Raw genomic sequence first — 21,400 nt, forward strand, 5'->3', positions numbered from 1 at the left:
AAACACTCCATCGTAACTGCGGGGTCTCCAAACCATAAGAAAACAGTCATGGAGCCTGTTTCTCAGAAATTTAATTGAGTACATAGAAGAGAAAGGTTTTACTCCTCTGTTTATCCTAACCTTTAACTTTAATAATAGAAGTCAGATAAAGTATAGTTCTTTTAGGTCTTCAGAGAGGAATAGCCTGAGCCTAGCTTAAGATGGTTGTCATACTTTCCCAGACTTTCTTTCTTTAGGCTAATCTTATGATAGCTATCTCACATTCCCAGACTTTCTTTCTTTTCTATAGTTTAAGATAAGAATTGAGGATGTTAGGATTATTGATCAATGTGGTGTACATGACTAGCTCCCAATAAAAGGGAGTGAAAAATAGAGACATTTTGCTACATGCCATCTAAGAGTGTGTAGTCGTTTCTTGCTTTCAAACAATTCTAGGAGTGAGCTTGCACCCGCGGCCAAGCCGTCCTTCTCTCCCCGCTGGAAAGAACATCACCCAACACACAATCAAGATTATAAACACAAGATTCTCTCATGCTACCTCTTTATAAAAACATTGTCTCCCCTCTCATTCCTGAACCCTGACAAATGCTAATTTATTCTCCATCACTATAATTATCTTATTTCTCAAATGTTTATGTATATAGAATTACATAGGATATATCCTTCTGAGATCATATTTTTTAGTCCACAAATTCCCATGAGTTTCATCCAAGCTTTTTGTATCAATAGTTTTCTCCTTTTACTCTTTGTTGAATAATATTACATTACACAATGTCCTAGAGCTTATGTAATTGTTCACCCGTTGAAGGACAGTAAGTTTTAGGTTTTGGCTATCGTGAATAAAGCTGCTGCGAACATTCATGTAGACGATTCTTTCTTTAGTAAAATAAGTTATTATTTTGCTCAAATTTATGCCAATGGGTACAATTGCAGAATGATATGTTAAGTCTATGTTTTAGTTTTAAAAGGATCTGTCAAGCTGTTTTCCAAATTACCTGTACTGTTTTACATTCCCAACAGCTATGTCTAAGAAATCTGCTTCCTTTGCAAATCTCCAACATTCACTGTTGTCATTCTTTTAATTTTAGCAATACTGATGGGTGTGTAGTGATATCTATCTCATTGTGACTGTCGTTTGTATTTTCCTACTGACTAACAGTATTAGACATCTTTTCATGTGCTTATCTGAATCTGTACACTCTTAGCAATGAACTGCCTTTTTAAGCCTTTTGATCATTTTCTAATTTTTTTCAATGTTAAGTTTTGAGAATTCTTTATCTATTTTAGATACAAGTCCTTTGTCAGAGGCATTATTTGGAAATATTTTATCCCCATCTATAATCTATTCCTCATTCTCTTTACACAGAGTATTTCAGAGAACATATACGTTTTTAATGTTACTGATATCCAGCTATTATTTTTAATTTTTATAGACCACGATTTTCATGTCAAATTTAAGAATTCATTGCCAATCTCACATTGTAATGATTTTCTCCTATTTATTTTTCTGAAAGATTTATACTTTTATGATTTAAGCCTGTGAGACATTTGAGTTAGTTTTTGTGGAAAGGGAAAGCTTAGGTCAAGGTTTATGTTTTTCCCACAGAAATCTAGTGTTCCAACGCCACTTATTTAAAAAACTATCACTTGCTTTTGTTCCCTCACCAAAAATTAACTGGGCACATTTGTGTGGATCTATCTCCAGGTTCTCTGTTTATTTTATGTGTTTGTTCTTCCTCAGAACTATGTTGTCATTATTACTGTAGCTATGGAGGAAGCCTTGGTGTCAGATTTTTTTTCTACTTTGTTCTCCCATTTCAAAATATTTTTGCTGTTTCATGTCCTGTCTCTTCCTGCATAAACTTTAGAATGAGCTCGTCTACGTCTATCAAAATCTTTGCTGAAATTTTGGTAGGATTTGTGCTAAGCCCACAGATCAGTTTAAGGAGAACTAATATCTCGTGTGTGTCCTTTATGAGGTTGTCCAAGTTCCGTCCTAGTCCTACTGTTCTGAAAGTTTTCAACAAGAATGGGTGTTGCATTCTGTCAGATGCTTTTGGGCGTTCATTGATGGGTGCATGGTGGATCACATTGATCAATATTCAAACACCGCATGACTTGAATGCCTCAATAAATGCCTGTTAGTTATAGCGCATTATTCATTAAATGCATTGTTGGGTTCTGTTTCTTAAAATTTTGTTAAGGATTTTATATTGGTATGTATTTTTCTCTTTTGTGTGTACTTTTATGTCTGGTTTTGGCATTAGGATAATGCCCTCTTCACAAAATGAGGATGGAAGTATCTCCTTTTCTATTTTCTGAAAAAGATAGTGTAAAATTCATGCTCATTCTTCTTCTCTAGTGAAATTCTCCAGTGCAGTCGCCTAGATTTTCTTTTCTAGCAACTTTTAAATTACAAATTCAAATTATTTGGTAAGTATAAGACTATCAGTTTATCTTCATCTTGGCTGAGGTTGGTAATTTGTGTTTTATAAAAAATCCTTTATTTTCTCTGCATGGATGAATTAATGCATCCTTAGTATTCCCTTACCAGCTTCATGCAGCCGCATGACTGATGGGTATGTAGAGATATCCCATTTTATTTCTGATATTGGTAATATATGTCTTATCTCTGTTTAGTTTTATAAATACTATTGAAAATTTATCAATTTTATTCATTTTATTTCAAAATACCAATTTTTTCAATTTTCTTTATTGTTTTTGTCCATTTAATTTTGCAATATCTACTCTTTATCCTTTTCTTTCATTGCTTCCTTTGGGTTTATTTTGCTCTTGTTTTTTCTAGTTTCTAAAATTACTGACTTAAGACTTTTCCTCTTTTCTAGTATAAGTATTTAGTAGTATAAATTTAGCTCTCAGCACCGTTCTGGTATATTTCATGAATTTTGATATGTGATTTTAAATTTTTTATTCCATTCCATTTTATGTTTCTTTTTAATTTCCTCTGAGATTACTCGATTAGCCCATAGATTACTTAGAAGTGTATAGTTTAGTATTCAAGTATTTGGAGATTTTCTTATGTCCTTTTTATTATTGAAATCTACCATGATTCCACTGTATTCAAGGAACATAAGCTATATGATTTCGAGTCTTTTATAGTTCTGAAAAGCCAGGATATGGTCTATTTTGGTGAATGTGACAAGGGCACTTATACGAATGTGTATTCTTCTGCTGTTGGGTGAAATGTTCGCAAATGTCAATTGAAATCTGTTGGCTGATGATGGTGCCCAGTTCTTTGATATCTTTCTTGATTTTTTTGTCTAGTGGTTCTATAAATTGCCATGAGTGAAATGTTGAAGTCACCAATTATAATTACAGATTAGTCTGCACTTTGGAACTCCCTTGCTTGGTGAATGCACATTTACAATTGCTACGTCTTCTTGATGTAGAGATTCTTTTTTCACTGTATAGAGACACTCTTTGTTTCTGGTCATTTTCTTTGTTATGAAAGATATTTGCACATATCCACTCTTGATTTTTTTTTTTTTTGACAGAGTCTCATTCTGTCGCCCTCTGTAGAGTGCTGTTGCATCATAGTTCACAGCAACCTCAAACTCTTCGGCTCAAGTGATTCTCTTGCCTCAGCCTCCCAAGTAGCTGGGACTACATGCACCCACCACAACACCTGGCTAGTTTTTGTTGCAGTTGTCATTGTTGGTTAGCTGGCCTGGGCCAGGTTCAAACCAGCCAACTCTGGTGTATGCAGCTACTGCTATAACCACTGTGCTACAGGTGGTGAGCCCACTCCTGAATTTTTATTACTGTTTGTATGATAAAACTTTATTATTTTACTTTCAGTGTACTTATGTTGTTATTTTTTAAATGAGCTTCTGGTAAATAGTAGACAATTTGTCTTTATCCTCCTTGACAATCTCTGATTCTCATTGGTATATTTATACTATTTATGTGTAAAGTAATAATTTGATACATTAGAACTAATGTCTGCTATTTTATTACTCATTTTCTGTTTGTTCCCTCCATTTTTTTTGTCCCTTTACTTCTTTTCTTTCCTTTCTGTGAATTGCTTGAATATTATTTTAGTGTTCCTTTTTCATTTATTTGTAACGTTTGAGTAGGTTGCTTTATATAGTTTTCTCAATGCTTCCTGTGTAACCGTATCCACAGTCCGTTAATACAGCCTGCTTATTTCAACATTTTACCACTTGGAGAGATATGTAAAAACTTTACTTGCATTTAAATCTTTTTCTTCTACTATTTAAATTTACTTTTTAAAAGTATTTCCTCTGTATACATCGAGCACCACATAACGTTTTTTGTGAAAACTTTAATTTTGACCATGATGACTAAAGAAATTCATGAAGAGGGTACTCTGTTAGTTTGTTTTTCCCTATAGTATTCCTCTTCTTTCCTTTCTGAAAGTTCTACCCAGTCTTCTCTCATCATTTGCTTCATAGCTAGAGAATTTCTTTTAACCATTCTTTAAAGCAGGCATCCTCAAAATATGGCCCACGGGCCACATGAGGCCTGCCTAGGACATTTATCCCACCCACCAGGTGTTTTTGCCTCCGCTGCCTGTCCTGCTTAGCAGCCAACTCGTTCCAGGGCCCGCAGTCTGGCCCTCCAACAGTCTGAGGGACTGTGAAATGGCCCCCTGTTTTAAAAGTTTGAGGACCCCTGCTTTAAAGGAAGGTCTGTAAGCAAAAAATTCTTAGTTTTCCTTAATCTGAGACTATAGATATTTTCTTCATTCTTGAACAATATTTTCCATGGAGATAGAATTCAGGGCTAACAGTTATTTCCTTTCAGTGCTTGAAAATATTGTACCATTTCTTTTTCTTTGGCATCCGGAAGAAATTTCTCATCTGGTTTCAGATGAGAAATCTTTTGTTACTAATAATGGTATTGTTTGTAAGATACATATCATCTCTTTTTGAAAGTTTCTAAATTTTTTTCTTTTCCATTAGTTTTTAGAAGTTTAAGTATGATGTATCTTGGTGTGGATGTCCTTGAATTTATATTATTTGGGTATTATTCAACTTCTTCAATCAGTAGGTTTAAATTTTTCACTAATTCTGAGCTGTTTCAATTCTTTATTTCTCCAAATACATTTTTAGTTTTATACTTTATCTCTTCTCCTGAAAATCCAGTGATAAAATTTTGTCATTGTCTATAGATAGTCTATTAATTTTTCACTTTTATTTAATCTCTGTTTTGGATTGAATGAATTTCATTGTTATGTCTTCAATTTTACTGATTCTATCTTCGATTATCCCTTTACTATTAAGCTAATCTGATAAGTTATTCCATTGATTTGGAATATTATATGTCTCTGTTCTATAATTTGATTTGGTTCTTTAACAACTTTTATTTTCTGATATATCTTATTTTTTATTTGTTTAATGACATTTTGTAATTTGTTATAATTTATAATTTTATTTTTTTCAGACAGCGTCTTCCTTGGTCGCCCTTGATAGAGTGCTATAGTGTCACAGCTCACAGCAACCTCAAACTCCTGGGCTTAAGCAATTCTCTTGCCTCAGCCACCCAAGTAGCTGATACTACAAGTGCTCAAATTATTAGAAATGCTTGCAAATGTTGTCATTTATTGTTGAATAAACTACATTCACAAATTTGCAATTCACTGTTGATTTGTTTCTATGACAATGGATTTAAAATCCTCTTCATATAATTCCAATATCTGATTTATCCAAGTATTGACCTCAATTGATTACCTTTTCTTATTCAAATTGTAATTTTGCTAGTTCTTGGTATAAAAATGATATTTAATTTCATCCTGCACACCTAAATTATTATAATCCTCTATCTTTTATAAATCTTCTGTTTTAGTAAGCATTCACCCTTGTTTAGGTTTAGGGGGTGGGTAGATTTGTTCCTACTTTTGTGGGATGTTGTTCCCATGATGGTTTGTTTTCTGAGCCCTGGCAATTTCATTCTGACTCGTTCCATTCTTATGCTCCCCACTCCATCCCTGATGGTTCTGTCTAAGAGGGCAGATTGTGCTTTCCTGTGCTGCCTGATCTAGGCAGTCTTATGGGGGAAGGTGGTAGCTCTGAGCTCCTTTGAATAAAAGCTAAGAAGACACATAACTTCACTGTTTTTACTGCTGTGGACAGGGGATGTGTCACAGGGCTCTTATTGTGGGGCAGAGGCTGGGGTGGTCTATGTCAGACTGCTCTGCTGCTTCCATTGGCAACTAATAGATTAGCCATTAGCCTGGATTATAGATCAGGAGTTGGGCTTCCCATTAGGTGTCTTTAGATTTCCCATTTCTAAGTCCTTTGGCCAGAAAGAGCAGACCTCTCTTACGTTCTTTTGACTATACCCATTGGTGATTCCAGGTTCTGGGCCTCTTCAGTGCCCAGGCTGGAGGTATATAGGAGATTAAAGAGCATCCAGTTGTGGAACTTACCACATCATCAATCCTAAAGTCCTAAGCTTTACAGCTACTTTGTCTTATTTCCGGCTTTAAGAGTCGAGTCCTTTTATCATCGTATGTTCAATATTTTCTATGCTTTTCATAGAATTTAAAAGAAAGGAGCAGGGAAGAGTGAGTCTATGCCTTCTTGTTCCTGAACCAAAAGCCCTTTACGTATCTTTTAATTTGGTCAACAGCAGGGATATGTCTGGTGGTTGAGTTGATCAAAATAACAATAATTTGGGAAAACTGTAAGGTTATATCCCCAAACTTGGATTACATTTAAGGTTGGATGAATCCAAATGTAAGCAGCAAAATCACCTGGCTAATCACTAAGTGATTGAATGGTAAGCACTTTCAGATAAAGGAAATGGTCTAGTGAAAAAGACTGTGTATGTATGTGTACAGCCCAGCTTTTAATCTCCTTATTGATTTAATGCCTCTCAAATAATCAGGGTTGATTTGGGGTCTAAGGGAATATTTGGCAATGTCTGGAGATTTTCTTTTGATTATCAGAAACAGGCAAGTAGATGACAGAAAGGCTCCCCAACATCCAATGATGCCCAGCACAAACCCTTACAGCTGAGAGTTACCTGGCCCCAAATAGCAATGGTGCTAAGGTTGAGAAATCTTGCTTTCAAACTGCATGAAATGATCACATAACGTTGATAAATTTCTTCATGATCACTATAATACACCACTGATTGTTGAAGTTCTTTCTCTTTGGAACAGTAATAAAGCTCAAGTGTGAGCTATGTTTTCAGGGACCAGGTAGGTAATGCCATTCCCATTCAAAGTCCAAGGGAAACAAATCCTTCTTGAAGGCTTTCGCCAAGTGCCGTTTTAGTTATAGGCAGGCTTTGTGAGTGTTCTGTGGGCTACAACTGCCATTTTATTATGCAAAGAAGCTTATTACTGAAAGGAAACTAAGAAAATATGACAGGGAGATAAAACGTATTTTAATGGATATGTATTCCCTGATGTTTGCTTTTAACGCGTGGCACTGATGAGGTAGCATTCTACTCACATCTCGGTAATGATAGCATTAGGCGTTTCCACCTTCAAACTTTAAATTAAAGTAATTGAAGTGTACAAAGCAGATGAAAGCACTCTGATGCTACGGTTCAGCGATAACCAGCCAGCTCACAGACCTTTCTCTTAAATGTAATATAAATCCTTCAGCCTTCAAGAATTTAAAATGCCAAAAAAGATAAAGAAAAAATTTTACCCAGAAGAAATTCTAACGAGAATTTCCTAGCCATGAGATCTGTTACCAACGTACAAGTCCCCGTAATAAAAATAAATTACTCTCCTTGCACGTTAACACTATTACTTTGTTGAATTTAAAACATTTAAATATTTTAGAACTTATAAAGTTCTCTTTCTAGCCATTAATGATTATAAAGACTGCGGTTCATATGAAGGGAGAGTAATATAGATGCATTGTTTCTATAAAATAAGTTTAGTTTTTTATATCCATAAATAAACATTACATACCTCTTTTAAAAATCCTTTTGGAAGGATGACATATTTTTCTCTCAGGAATGCATTAATGAAAATTAGTGCGTTCAACTGGAAGCTTGTGAGTATTAGTTCTTTAAGCTGTAGTTTCACTGTTTCAGTTTCCTTATTGGCTAAATATAAGAAATGGCAATCAGCACTCTTCCAGGGATATTTTAAAAAGCTCCAGACATTTTAACAGCACAAACTACCATGTAGCTTATTATTTGACGACAAAAGCTAAGATGCAAGACCCCTGAGCTGATTCAACACAAATTCCTGATTGTGACCTGCAGAGGGGGTTCAATGTAACAAAGATAAATTTTATTTAGGAAGAACTTAGAGAAAGATTGGAGCACTTCCAAAGATTGTTGGAAGTGTATCCCTCTCATGATGGAAGAAGAGGAGAGAGAGACGGTGACCCAAAGGCAGAACGGAGTATTTGAAATTGACTGCATGCATTTCATTGGCCTCTCTGCAACTTTTTCTACTGGTCATTGCTCATGGGTTACCTAGCTTACCTCAGACCCACATTCTTTGGGACGCTTCAGATTCCTGGGTTCAGCAGGCCAGGCTTCCCTCTCACGTGCCTTGAAGCCCCTTTCTCAGTGAGCATTCTCAGGTTTGCTCCTGTCAGAGGCATCGGCAGAGCTGGCCTGTCTGGCACAGAAGCAAGAGCTCCCTGCAACCTGCCCCAGCTAAACACACATTCTAAATCAACATCTGAGCTTGCTACATAAATTTGGCTTCATGCTACACCTTCTAACATGCATTACTCTAGCCACCTTAAATTAACATCAGCTCTGAGTAAAAACTGTATGCAACGTCAAAGCCATACTTTTGTGGTATTGCTTCAATTCTCCTCCAAGCAGATGGCTACATTTAAGCTTCTTTCCATAAAAGTTCTAAGTCCCTACTGGTCCTCTGGCAACCTTATAATCAGTCTTCTCCAGTTAAAGAGACACAAAGAAGTTGTGCTGCTCTTGGTGTGTCCTTTGCTAACTGGCCGGCTAACCAGGCTATTTCATGCCCCTAACTGTTATATCATCTGTTCAGGACGGTGCAGTGGCACACAGCAGCCCTGTCTTAGTATATTGTAGCTGATATAAGAAAATACCTCAAACTGGAAAATTAGTAAATAACAGAAATTTGTATCTCACAAACTTGGAGGCTGGGAGGTCCAAGAGCAGCATGCCACAGGTTTGTATCTGGTGAGGGCTGTTATTTGCTTTCAAGATAGCACCTTGTTGCTACGTCCTCCAGCGGGGAGGGACACAATGTCTTCATGGGGCAAAAGGGCAGAAGGTATAAGACAGGAGACACCCTCACCTTTGCAATGGCTCTTTTACTATGAGGGCCTTAATCTACTCACAAGGAGCCCTCCTGACCTAATCACTTCTTAAAGGCTCACCTCCTAGCCAGTACTATCACATTGTCCGTTAAGTGTCAACACCTGAGCCATGGAAGGCACATGTTCCAACCATTCCAATCACCTTTATGCGTATCCGAAGGAAAAAGGAAGGAAGGATATGTAGACTCCCCTCCAACAACACTCTATCCTCACGTTGCCTCTGCCAATGAGGGTTGAAGGCAGGTGGATCCTTGTTATTCCCCCCACGTTAGCCCACTCTGTCCCAACAAGAATAAGATGGGAAAGACAGGTTCATTACAGAGTTTCTAAAGCTTCCTCTCCTTTTGAAGGAAAATGATTTTGTTATTTACCGAGGCCAAAGGAATTACCAAAATTCGCAGTGAGAGAAGAAATGAATTGTTTCTTACTTAGATGAAGGGCAAAGCTTATGACTGTTGTTTAAAATTCTGTTGTATCCAATACACACAGCAATCTGTTTGCTGCAAAAGCGTTCATTCTTCACTTGATGGCCCATATGGCTACAGACCCCGATAAAAATAAGGGACTAAACTGAGATTCATATCCTTTACCTTAATATCCACTGTGCTGTTCATTAGGTATTCTTACAGGCTGCCTACAAATATAAACACCCTTACAGATAAAATTATCCCTATCCAGATGAATCCATTCACCCCAAGTTCAATGTGAAACACTGTACTGCAAATGAAAAAAACCCCACATTCAGGGAAAGAAAATGAGCTTTATAATAAAAATACTGTTTTTGAGGCCAGAATAGTCACATTAATTATGCAACCAGAGCTACTTTGCTTAAATTACCTCAGCCTCTGCATTTGAAGAGCCTTATTAAATAGTTATATCCCTGTATATTTAAGGAAAGCGAGCTTTATTCATTTGATTAAACTATTTTTATTGTGTAGGATTGCAGGATAATAATCCTATGTATTTCACTTCTCTCACTGCCATTCTTCTTCTACCCTTCCCAGCAAGACACAGAGGAAAAAAAGTCACTGTAGTTCAGCCACACAATCCTGCCAAAACAAAGCAAATACATGAAATTTCAACAGGATTAGGAACATGGTGAAGAAGAAAATCAGTACAAAATTGCCCACTGCTCCCTGACAAAAGTTCCCTAGAAGCACTTCAGCCTTCATGTGTTTGCTTAAAGTAATTCTGAAGACCATTCAAATACTTTCCCTTTGCAGTAGGAATTAATTTTAGCTGACAAAGAACAAAGCTCTTCTCATCGCTAATTCTTCTCAAGTAGGCAAGTTACCCCTTCCCGAGGAAGAAACTCAAGCTACTGTGCATTCTCCTTTGGTAATTTTAAGAAAAAAATAATTAGCTGTGTATCCTGGAACAATTTTTTTTTTTTTTTTTTGGTGAAAGAAGAGCCTTCAGGCCCCCATAAGGCCAGTCCCTCTAATACACCATTACTTGTATTAAGAGCAAAGAAAGTTAAAGCCACATGCCAAGCTTAGCTAATACTTGACTTTCATGGGCTACTTTTTTTACTGTTTGGGTATTCTGAAGCTTATTACAAAGTGACCAGTTCCTTTGATGAGTGTCTCAAGATGTGTATATGTGAGAGACATTTGTTGTCCTTTGTGGCAGAATGAAACTAATTAAAATGGGGAGAAAGATGGCAGGTCTTCCTAGGACGTTCCCTGGTATCAACTGATGAAACAGCCTTGGGAGATATGTTCAAATTTGATTCCCTCTCAAACAGGCCAACACATAATTCACTGCTCCCTATTAGGACACATCAGTGAGAGGCTAACAAAACTCAAATCCACGTGGCCTACTTCTGTTGAACAGTTGATTAATTGTAGGGCATGTCAAAAACCGTATTCGTTTAGGAATAAATATTAAGGCATTGTGTGGGATGTGATAAAATGAGTTCTTGGCATTTTTCTCTAGTGATTAAAGTAATGTTCTGAGTTATTTCAACTCTCCTTCTGATAAGCTACTAAAGAGAAAAAGAAATAATTTCCTTTTTAAAAAATTCATAAGTGAACGAGTAAATTTTTAGCTTGATGTTCTCCTGGCGACTGACAGATATTTGGACAATATCAACATTCTACAATACAAAAAAAATAATATTTATAAAATACATTAGACAATTGTGTTTCAGCAGTGTCTTTTCAAGTTGTTTGGAAAGTTTAAAATGCTAATTTTAAAATCAATATATTTAGCATTTTTTAAGTATATACTATGCATACTAACCCAACACAGGATGAAAACAAAAGTAAGAATGAGAGACTGAGCCTCTGTTTCAGAAAGAAAACTGTAACAGAAACTCAATGTAACAAACTTGGCTATTCTAAAATCTTCTCTATAAAACTTGTCCAAAGAAGTCATTACTGGTCAGACAGAGTGGCCCACACCTGTGATCCCAGCACTCTGAACAGCCAAGGTGGAGCATTGCTTAAGCTGAGGAGTTCAAGACCAGCCTGAGCAAGAGTGAGACCCAGTCTCTACTAAAAATAGAAAAACTAGCCAGGCATAGTGGCACATGCCTGTAGTCCCAGCCACTCAGGGAGCTGAGGCAATAGAATTGCTCAAGTCCAAGAATTTGAGGTTGCTGTAAAATATGACACCATGAGGTTGCTGTGTGCTATGACATCACTCTACCAGGGTGACAGAGTGAGGCTCTGTCTTAAAAAATAAAAAACACGCCAAAAAACCCCTCAGATTATTAAAGTAAGTGTTTTGAATTAGAGAATTCACTTCTGTGTCTTTTTCCTTCCAATTTAAATTGAAATATTACTATGAACACTTATCTACACTTCACTAAGTTTGTCAATTATTAACAATTTGCCAAATTTGCTTTATTTTTCTCTTTATTTCTTTTGCTCTCTCTCTATCTCTCTCTTTATATATATGTGTGTGTGTGTATATATACATACTTTCCTTATTGTATTTTCCTTATTGAAATGTACAGAAGCTTTCCTATAGAAGCAAAATGCCATTGTCTTATGTACCCATATCATGGTATTAATGTAATAGAACTAAATATTTTACTATCATGAGAAAAGTAAGAGAATTAATTTTCTAGATTTTTATCTCATCAGAATGAGATGTTCTTGTTTAGTTACTTTTAATCTAGAATATTTCTTTACCTTTTTTTTGTTGTTGTTGTTGTTGTTCCAAATTGTTGCCTCAATTGGACATTGCATTTGCTTGGAAATACTTTGGAAACTGGGTGAAAATGAACACCTCGGCTTACGTTGCTTTCTTTGTCTAGTGACAAGACAGTAAGCAGGAATATGCGTACAGAGATACAGTTCTTCCCAGGAAACTAATCTTGGTAAAGAAAGGGATGGGAAAGAGACATTTGATAACACAATTGTTAATGTTTTCAGCTCTGGCTTTAACAAAAACACAAATGATGCTTAAATAAATAAAGCAGGTACCAAACAGCTTTATCTAGGGTAAAAGCTTTTTTTGCAGAAGTTAAGACAACCCAGCTCAAGTACACTTGGACTTCAACACTTCCACTCATACTCATTAATGGAGCTTCAGGAACTAGAACAGCTCATAGTTAACACAGCTATTAGACTAGTCCTCAAATAGCTCATTACTTAAATGAAACTTTGAGGAACTCTAGATTGTAATTAGATAATATTTGCATTCTGAGAAGAGCTTTTAGTACAGATATTCCAAGTTGTTGAGCCATGCACTTTAAATAGCAGACATTTATGAGATAAAATTGCATTCTGCTGGGAACTTTAGAAACAAAACTTGTGTTTCCACCCAAACAGAAAGCTGTCACCCTTTAACAGAAATGTAAAAGGTGAAAATGATTAGATCATCGAATCTCTTTTTATTCTTTGAAAAACTAAAAGAAACTCCAGATGATCTCGGTAGTTAAAACCCTACTTGGTAAATATCCCAGTGTTCTGTATTATATGATTAGAATAGAAAATGGTATTTGTTTATTAGTTGCTTAATGTCTGTGTATTCTTGAACTCTTCTTAAATTTCCCATTTCTTTAATTACTTTTTATTTTATTTTATATACTTTTAAAATATATTATTAAATTTGATGGGAAAATCATAGTCATACACACATACCAGATACAATGTGGAGTTTTCACATGTACACAATGTAAACTGATCATATCAAGCTAAAATATTCATCACCTCGCTAACCTATGACTTTTTTATGAGACCTTAGAAGTTCACACTCAGCAATTCTGAAGTAAGCAATACGTTATTATTAACTACAGGGGTATTTCTATGCCTTTTAAAAGCAGGCTGAGTGCTTGGGTGTGGGCCAAGGTGGAGTAATTCTGCTGCAGCCTCTCTCTCACTGGTTATGCTAAAATCTCAGGACAAAATACAAAAATTAACACCTGGAGACTGAAAACAAGCAATAAAGTGGATAGGGAAGGGGTAAAAACTTGAAGAGTCTCCTATTTCAAGTGATTTTTCCTTTTTTTTCCTCCTTTTTAACCTACTGGCTTGTACACGCAAAGTCAGACAATTAAGTTCACAAATTCATGCTAGAGAAGCGCTACATACCTCACTGCTGAATGTCCCTGTGGTCACCTCAGAAGTCCTCCTCTTGGGAGGCTATGCCCTGAGGCCAGTGCCTAGTCCATTCCTGACTTCTTCATCTTAGAGGTCAACTACAGAATGAGGGAGAAACAAGCCCAGAATATCAGGGAGTGAGGAGTGACAGACTAGGAGAATGGTCCTGGTAAGTGCCTCCAGGTGTACTTACTTCCTGGGAAACCACACTTTCATCGGCTGCCCTGTAGTGCAGGAAAGTGTTTCAGGGTGTCGAACTCTCCAGTGGGAGCAGTTTGAAACCGAGCTAGAGGGAAGTGACATCTTAGTTACTGTGAACCTGTATGTTCTCAGGTAAGATCAGCCTGGGAAGATTTACCTTGTAGCCAGACACGTTAATGAGGTTAGAACCTACATAACCACTTTGGCCGAGACTTTGCCCCATGGAAGCAAAACCAGAAAAGTTTACCATCTCAGAGGAAGTCAACGGGGAGATAAATGGGCTTATCTCTATGTAGCCATTATCCATTACACGTGGAAAGTTTGGTCTCCATCCTGTATGAATTCAAGCTGCACTTAAAAATCTGAGTGGGTCTCTCAAGTAGATCACTATCCCGTATAAGTCATCTGATTCTGAGAGACAGGAGAAATATGTTTCAAGTATTTTGGAGTGCTTTTAAGTTTGATGTTTATATTGATTGACCTGAAGTTTATATTTTGTTATAGGGAGCTAGATAAGAATGCACATTTATTTTTCCCGATGGCTTCCTAGTAGTAATACTACCAATGCCATTAACTGAGCAATGCATTCTTTTACTTGATGATATATAATGCTGTTTTATTACACGCTACTATCCAAATGAATACGTGCCTATTTATGGATTTTATATATGTTTCTAATCACTGGCTTACTTATTTGTGGAAGAGCACAAATAATTACTGAATCTTTATAATACAAGTTATTCCGGCCAAGCCCTCACAGCCAGTTATCTTTTTTACCAAGGTATTCCTGGCATTTAAAAACACATTCAGTTTTCCAAATGAGCTTTAGACTTACTTTGAATAGTTTTAAAAACATTATGACCATATTTTTATTAGAATCATGATTTTTAAAAAATAAAAGCAATTCTTCCATCAAAGAACATAATGTAACTTTTCTTTCTTTATGTCTTTCAGTAGCTTTTTAACTATTTTATTATCTAGTTCTTGTTCACATTTTTAGACGTGATCATTTCTAAGTATTCTTCTTGTTCTGCAGAAAAATCATTTGTGTTTTTAAATTTTTTTGTGGTAGATTTGGTGATACAATGATAGTATACTATTTTAAATCAAGAAGAATATGCTTCTTTAAGTATTGAAGAAACAGTAATGCCAAATTTAACATTAAACAAGTTAATAATATATATTTATTAGGAAAATTTTAATTGAACATTTTGCTCAATACTTGTCAATAAGTTATTCTATTTTGGTTTTTAATTGATTCAGTTTTAATTTATCTGAAATAACATTCATACTTTTTAGTGTGCAGTTTTGTGAGATTTTAAGAATGCATGGAGTTATGTAACCACCTGCAAAATTAAAGTTCAAAATTCTTAAAAATAAGAATTATTCTTTGTCCTCAAACTTCCCTATGTTGTCCCTTTACCGTCATCCCTTCTCTTCTCTCAACTTAAGAGAACCATTGATCTATTTTGAGCATTACAATTGCTTTTTCCAGAATGTTGCATCAATCAAATAAGATAGTGAATCCACATTCTTTCACTAAGCTTAATGCATTTGTGATGTATTTATGCTGTTGTGTCTATCAGTGGTTCATTTCTTTTATTTTTCAAATGCATGGTTTTGCATGGATGTAACATAGTTTATCAATTCCATAGTTAAAGGACAGTCAGTCAAATTGTATAGTTTTGAGAAATTATAGATAAAGCTACTACATGTATAATCATGTATGTCCAGATTTTTGCGTGATTTAAATTTTCTTGACCTTAGGAAAATACCTAAGAATGAAATTTTTAGACCATACAGTAATATAAATGTATAACATGAACCCTTGAACAACACAGGTTAAAGGTGTCAACCCCTGTGCAGTTGAAAATCAACGTATCACTTCAGACTCCCCCCAAACGTAATTAACTGCTAACAGTCTTCTATGAACTGGAAGTATTACTGATAACATAAATAGTTGACTAACACATACTTTATATGCTATATGTATGCAAGTTTCATTTCAGAATATTAAGAGAGTACAAGTGATTTGGTTACATGGATACCTTGTATAGCTTGAGCCAAGGATGTGGTGTGCCTGTCACCTCAGTAGAGTTCATGGCACTCTGTGGGTAAATTTTCATCTCTTCCTCCCCTCCCGTTCTTCTCCCTTTTTGGCTGCTCATTTTCCTTATTTTGTTTGTGTGTACAAAATAAGTTGCATTCTATACAATAAAGTAAACTAGTGAAAATAAAATGTTATTAAGAAAAACATAAGAGGGAGTGGCACGGAGCTTATTTTGGAGGTCTTGAGAACCTGAGATGTGGCATGCCAGAATATTTTTAAAATGACTACGCCAAACAAAACACCTCCTGGTGCGGACCCGAAGCAGTTGGAAAGGACTGGAACACTCCAGGAAATTGGGTCACAAGCTGTTTGGTCACTCTCATCTCGCAAAGCAGGATTTGGAGTGGATCAATTACGAGAAGACAATCTAGAAACTTACGGGCAATCAGATGGTTCCAGCCTCGTTTAGTGAACATTCAATTCCGAAGAAAAGCAACAGTGAAGACATTGTGTTTTTATGCAGACTACAAATCTGATGAAAGCTATACGCCAAGCACGATTTCAGTCAGAGGAGGAAACAATTTTCACAACCTTCAAGAAATTCGGCATCTGGAATTGATGGAACCAAATGGCTGGATTCATGTTCCCTTAACTGATAATCATAAGAATCCAACTTGCACATTCATGATACAGATTGCTGTTCTAGCCACTCACCAGAATGGAAGAGACACCACAGGAGGCAAATTAAAATATACACAGCAGCGGAAGAGAACTCTGTTGGTACATTTCCTCCATCTACAACTATGACTTCACGATGTACCATTCAATTAGGCGACTTTAAAATAGAACAAAAGTCATCAAACATGTCTTTGTTTTATTTTGTTATTAAATACGGTATCAGGAATCGTTATTAGAAAAAAGTGTCAGTTATTTTGCAATTTTATACCTTTCAAAGTATTTTATTGTAACTATCATAATAAATAATTTTAGGGTCTTAAAAAAGGAAAATATAAGGGAAAATATATTTACTATTCATCAGCTGGAGCTAGGTCTTTGTAAAGGTCTCATCCTTGTTGTTGTCACAATGCGAGGGCTGAGGAGGGGGAGGACAAGGAGGGGTGGCCTTGCTGTCTCAGGGGGTGATGGAGGTGGAGAAAATTCACGTATAAGTGGACCAGTGCAGTCCCAGCCCAGCCAGGTGTTCCATGGTCAACTCCACTTAAGTGGAATCTGCCAAACTGTCTTTTAAACTGAATGACTTTTCATTTCATAATGAATGGGAGTTTCAGTTTTTCCTTTTTTTTGGTTTTCAGCAGTTTGATTATGGTGAGTGTCTGGTTGTGGTTTTCTTCAAGTTTATCTTGTTTGGATAAGTTTTTGAATTTATAAATGCTAAGCTTCTTGCATTTATAAATGTATATATCCTTAATCAAGTTTGGGAAGCTTTTAGCCATTTTTATTCACATTTCCCCAAAAATCTTTCTCTTCTTTTTCTGAGACCTTGTAACATGGAACTTAAGACGTTTTATATTCTTCCACAGTTTCCTGGGACAATTTTTTTTTCAACTTTCTCCCTCTGTTCTTTGGATTAAATACTATTTGCTTGCATTTGTGTTCAATGACTGGTCCCTCCATCATCTCCATTCTGCTGTTGAGACCATACAGTTATTATTTAGCATGCATATTTTTTTTAGTTCTGAATGTTTTATTTGGATATTTTCAGAATATATTTTATTTCTCTTCTAAGAAAATCTATTTTGTAATGCAAGAGTGTTTACCTATAAGTCACAAGGTATTGTTAGAATAGCTGTTTTAAAGACTATGTGATAATCCCAATATCTGTCCTACCTCCAAATTGGTATCTTTTGGTTATCATTTCACTTGAAAATTGGTCACAAGTATATGCTTGGTTTTTATTTTTTTAACGAGTAATTTTAGAGTGTATCCTGAACTTTTACATTTTCTGTTGTGATATTCTGGGTCCTATTAAATTCTCCAAAAATGTCAATGTTTTTGTTTGTTGTGTGGTTGTTTTAGCAGGCAATCAACCCAGTTGGTTTCAGATCACGCATCTGTCTCACTTTCTATGATTGGTGGTTCTAACGTTAGTTCAGTTTTCAGGTTCAAAGAAATGCTATTTTTGCCTCTTTCAAACATGAGCTAATCACCAGTTACCTGGTCCTTGGGTGTTGGTTCCTGTTATAATTTAGTTCTCAAAGCCTTTGCTAGTCTACATCACATAGCGACTCAGGGGTGAGCCTGAGATTTGTGCTTTTTCATGCATAGAATCAAAGAATTGCCATCTCTGGCCCGTCCTCTCTGAGATTTTCATCACTTGCTTTCATTCCTAGGAACTCTCTGTTCCCTTAAAATCTGTCCAGAGATATGGTAGTTATTTTAGAGTTTCAGTCACGTAAGATTTTGCCGGGGGATACCTTGTGAGCAGCGCTATTCACAGGGCAAAGTAATGAGAAAAAAGAGATACCGGAAACAGTGGGATTCCCTTCTCACCCTTTGGATTATGTGAGGCCCTTTTTTGGTCTTCTAGCCAGAAGCATGGGGTTTCCTCAGAATTTTAACTTCCTGCACTGCTGATCCATGTGCCTGTGGCTGGGTTGGCTCCGGAGCAGGAATGAGAATAAAAAATTAATTTTAATGGGGATTTCTACTGTACCCTCAAGCTCACAGGGACTCCTTTCTCTGGTCCTGTGGCCAAAAAGAGGTGTTTCTTCAGTGTGGTTTTATTGCCTGCAACCCTTACCTAGTTCTATAACTACAGACAACTTATGAGGTTGGACAATTAAGTTTGCTAGCTCATCTTAGAAAAAGTGCTACATACCTCACTGCTGAACAATATCACTGTAGTCAGCTTCAAAGTCCTCCCGTGGGGAGCGATGCGCCCGTGCCCGTGTTTAATCCACCCTTCAAAACCCTTTCTCTAGGATGAGTGCACAAACATTTTAGACCTCCTACAATGACAGCTCTGATGGTCATTCCAGAAACATAGTTTCAAAATGGCTTTGAAAGGTGGACTAGGTGCTGGCACCAGTGCACAGCTTCCCTGGAGGGGCACCTCCAAGCAGGTGACCACGGGGATATTCGGCACTGAGCTATGCAGCTCTTCTGGGATGAGTGTGTGAGCTTAATCGTCTGACCTTGTATACAAGTCAGTGAGTAAAAAAAAGGAGTGGGAAAAAAAAAGAAAAATTACTCCAAATAGGAGACTCTTCAAGTTTTTACCCCTTCCCTATCTCCCTTCTATTGCTTTTTTTCAGTCTCCAGGTGTTAATTTTTGTATTTTGTCCTGAGATTTTAGCATAATCAGTGAGAGAGGCTACAGCAGAATTACTCCCCCTTGGCCCACACCCAAGTACTCAGCCTTTTTCTAAAAAGGCATAGAAATATCCTTGTAATCAACAATAACGTATTACTTACTTTAGAATTACTGAGTGTGAACTTCAAAAGTCTCATGAAAAAGTCAAAAGTCAATGAGGTGATGAGTATTTTAGCTTGATTTGGTCATTTTACACCTAATACTTGTGAAAACTCCACATTGCACCTGGTATTTGTGTATGACTATGATTTTCCCTTCAAATTCAAAAATATAATTTAGAAGTATATACAATAAAATAAAAAATAATTTAAAAGATGGGAAATTCAAGAGGAGTTCAAGAGCACACACACACCAAGCAACTAAAGAACAGACAGTTTTTTAATTCTAATCATATAATACAGAACACTGGGATATTAACCAAGAATGTTTTTAACCGCTGAGATGATTCAGAGTTTCTTCTTGTTCTTCAGAGTGGAAAAAAAAAAAAAGATTCAATTATCCAATCATTTTTACCTTTTACAATTCTGTTAAGGGGTGACAGCCTTCTGTTTGGGTGGAAATAGAAATTTTGTTTTCAACGTTCCCAGCAGAATGCAATTTTGCCTTACAAATGTCTGATATTTAAAGTGCACAGCTCAACAATTTAGAATATCTGTACTAAAAGCTCTTCTCAGAATGCAAATATTAACTAATTACCATCTAGATTTTCACAGTTTCATTTAAGTAATGAGCTATTTGAGGGCTAGTCTAATGGCAGTATTAACTATGTGTTGTTCCTGAGTTTCCATTAATGAATTAGAGTGGAAGTGGAGCTGTGTTTTCTCAACTTCTGCAAAAAAGCTTTTACCTTAGATAAAGTGTTTGGTGTGTGCATCATTTATTTAAGTAGCATTCATGTTTTTGCTATAATCAGAGCTGAAAACGTTAGCGATTGTGTTATCAAATGTCTCTTTCCCATCCCTTTCTTTACCAAGATGAGTTTCTTTGGAAAAATTATATCTCAGTATGAACATCCAAGCTTACTGTCAGTAGAGAAAGAAAACAATGGAAGTCAAGGTGTTTCATTTTCACCCACCTTCCAATACAATTACAAGCAAATGTGTTCTCCAGCTGTGCCAATCTCCTTATGTCAGGATTGTGTTTGTTTATGTGTTTCCCTGTGCCTTAAAAAAAAAAGAAAAGAAATTGTAGAGATGGGCTCACACACCTTGTTGTTCAGGTGGTGTCCAATTCCTGGTCTAAAGTGATCCTCTTGCTTAGGTCTCCCAGAATGCGAGAATTCTAGCCCTGAGTCATGATGCCCTGCCTCTGCACCTTTCAATGCGACCTCGATCCTGTTTCTATTCTTGAAATCATCTTTATTGAGTAATAGTTCACATAAAATAAAATGAACCCATTTCAAGTGTACACTTTCATATTTTCTGACAAATGTAGTATAAACCATGTGATCACAGCCAAAATATAAAACCTCAAAAATTGTTTGTGCATCTTTACTTTCAATTGTCCCACCCAAGGGCTAACATTGCTCATTTTTCTGGCATTTTAATTTACTTTTGCCCGTTCGAAAATTTTATTTTCATGGAAATATGTAGTATGTTTCTTTGTGTCTAGCTTCTTTTGCTTAAAATATTTTTCTCTAATTTCAGCAGTATTACTTTCATTTTTAAAAAATTAATCGTCTGTGGTTATCCTTAAAAGCATTCCCTTATATGTAATGTGTCTTTTTTCCAATTGCCTGGGTCTTATTTTACTGTTTTTCATTACTGGTTTTCAGAAATTTGATATATGTCTTGGTGTGGTTTTATGTTTATACTGCTTGGGTTCATTGATCTTCATTCTGTGTTTATAGGTCTGTGGGGAGGGGTTGGGGTATTTTTTGGAAATTTTTGGCTGTTATCTTTTACAAGATCTTTTTTTCGGACTGTACAACATTGAATTCAAATGTTCTGCACTTTCTTTTCCCTCAGGTCACATTACTAAGGCTGTATTAAAC

General features: G+C 36.1%; 1 pseudogene; it reads left to right on the top strand.

The window, feature by feature from the left end:
• Positions 1–16,347: 16,347 nt before the first annotated feature.
• On the top strand, positions 16,348–16,914 carry LOC100953067 (annotated as a pseudogene).
• Positions 16,915–21,400: the final 4,486 nt, after the last annotated feature.

The sequence above is a fragment of the Otolemur garnettii genome, unplaced genomic scaffold (genome assembly GCF_000181295.1).
Source record: "Otolemur garnettii isolate 467f Iridium unplaced genomic scaffold, OtoGar3 scaffold00111, whole genome shotgun sequence".
Taxonomy (NCBI): Eukaryota; Metazoa; Chordata; class Mammalia; order Primates; family Galagidae; genus Otolemur; species Otolemur garnettii.